We start from the raw sequence: 2,500 nt of genomic DNA, 5'->3' as shown, positions 1-2,500 counted from the left end.
TATATATATATATATATATATAAATATATATACAGAGAGAGAGGAAAGAGAGAGAGAGAGAGAGAGAGAGAGAGAGAGAGAGAGAGAGAGAGAGAGAGAGAGAGAGAGAGAGAGAGAGAGAAGAGAGAGAAGAGAGAGAAGAGAGAGAAAGAGAGAGAGAGAGAGAGAGAGAGAGAATGAGAAAGGGCGAAAGAGAGAGAGAAAATGGGAAAGGGACAAAGAGAGAGAGAGGGAGAGAGAGAGAGAGAGAGAGAGAGAGAGAGAGAGAGAGAGAGAGAGAGAGAGAGAGAGAGAGAGAGAAAGAAAGAGAGAGAGAGAGAGAGAGAGAGAGAGAGAGAGAGAGAGAGAGAGAGAGAGAGAGAGAGAGAGAGAGAGAGAGAGAGAGAGAGAGAGAGAGAGAGAGAAAGGGAGAAAGACAGAGAGAGAGAGAATGAGAAAGGGAGAGAGAGAAAATGGGAAAGGGAGAAAGAGAGAGAGAGAGAATGAGAAAGGGAGAAAGAGAAAGAGAGAAAATGAAAAAGAGAGAGAGAGAGAGAGGCTGAGAGGTTGAGAAATGGAGGACGAGAGAGCAATTTGGAAGAGAATGGTTCTCATACACAAACAGATGGTATTAAGGAAGAAACTGCGGAAATTTAACATACACCGTGCGATATAATGCCAGCGATTTTCTCGTTCTTCCAACAGTGACAAGAGATTATTAGCGCCATCCCTTCGCGCCACACTAACAAGGACAGACAATGAGTGGAATGGTAATAACAGCTCAGCGAAGCCACGTATTTCGAGCGCCTGAACTTGGCAAAAGCACAGAATCAGAAAGGAAAATGAGAGGCCACTGACTTCCCTTCCCGTACCTGGCCTGACTATACGAATACACCGAAAATAAAAAGCGGTGGATTGTGTATATATGTATATATATATATATATATATATATATATATATATGTATATATATATATATATATATATATATATATATATAATGCGTACGTAATATCATAAACGTTATTTACAAGAAAAAAGATAAAATCATACCAAAAGTTGGATATTGTTGATAAAAATCGCAAGGAAAAAGAAAACGGATCTCATCTTCCAAACAAAAGTCTACGGTACTGACACGCCGCATTTAACTTACTCCGTTTTCTTTCGCATAAAGGCTACACCTTCTAAATTTGGTACATTCCGTCGGATGAGTCGCGTTACCAGTAGTATACGTAAAGGAGCCAGACACTAACACGCTCATCGCTGTTTATTCAGGCGACCAACACATATATGCTCATCCCTTATATATACACACTAGATATAGTTTTCTGTTTTGCATATGAGAAAGGTGTATGTTCATATGGACATAAACATATATGCATATATATACATATGTGTACATACATATATAAGTATATGTATATATATCTATGTTTGGGTAGATAGATACAGATATATATACATACATACATACATATAGACATACATATATATATATACATATACATGTGTACATACACATATATACATACATATACATATAAATACATACACACACACACACACACACGCACACACACACACACACAGACACACAGACACACACACACACACACACACACATATATATATATATAAATATATATATATATATATGTATATATATATATATATATATATATATATATATATATATATATATATATATATATATATATATACATACGTATATATATATATATATATATATATATATATATATATATATATATATATATGCAAGAGGAAATAATATACACTTTTATATCATATGCTCAAATGTATCATTATCTGGATTGCCTTTTATGTACAGTGGTACACACAGTACAACAATGATTCCCGTATAAAAATAATGGTACTCAATTATCTATTCCAAATAGAGGTGAAAACATATTAAAACTAATACATGTAAGTAGATAATACTTACGTCTCTTTGGCTTTAAACTTTTGTGTAGACCATTCACCCTGGGCCCCCTGGTCTTGCCCGGGGGCCCAGGTGGGGGATTACTCTCTCATGACGTCACCTGAAACATAGAAAATGGAGTTACCTCTCGAGAGCCAAAGAAAATGTCAAGCAAGTTTACCGGTGTCTAAAACATTTCTGTTTGTCTGCTCCATACACATCTCTATCAATCTATAAAAATATTCCTAAATGAGTATAAACAAATGGATAGATGAACAGACTAACAGATAAATAGGAAGATAAATAAATAAATAAATAAACAATGAATAAGTAAATGAATATACATATATATGTATACACACACACACACACACACACACACACACACACACACACACACACACACACACACACACACACACACACACATATATATATATATATATATATATATATATATATATATATATATATATATATATATATGAGAAATACAGAGGTACGACTTTGACGAGGTAATCGCGAGCAGGTGCGGCAGGGGCGCGGGAGGCGAGGGCGGGACCAAAGATAATCCCTGAT

The 2,500-nt window shown here is 35.2% G+C and overlaps 1 protein-coding gene across 4 annotated transcripts in view; it reads right to left on the bottom strand.

Annotated features, from left to right (window-relative positions):
* tn (tripartite motif containing protein thin) overlaps positions 1-2,500 on the bottom strand; it is a 64,786-nt gene that overhangs the window by 41,638 nt on the left and 20,648 nt on the right. For all 4 annotated transcript variants that reach the window (XR_011399643.1, XR_011399644.1, XM_070140112.1 and 1 more), the window contains exon 2: positions 1,946-2,042. The gene's annotated coding sequence lies outside the window, so the exon portion shown is untranslated. The remainder of the gene's footprint in view (positions 1-1,945; positions 2,043-2,500) is intronic.

The sequence above is a fragment of the Penaeus vannamei genome, chromosome 26 (genome assembly GCF_042767895.1).
Source record: "Penaeus vannamei isolate JL-2024 chromosome 26, ASM4276789v1, whole genome shotgun sequence".
NCBI classification, from domain to species: Eukaryota; Metazoa; Arthropoda; class Malacostraca; order Decapoda; family Penaeidae; genus Penaeus; species Penaeus vannamei.
Note: the sequence above shows the minus strand (reverse complement) of the source record. Positions and strands in the feature narration are given on the sequence as shown.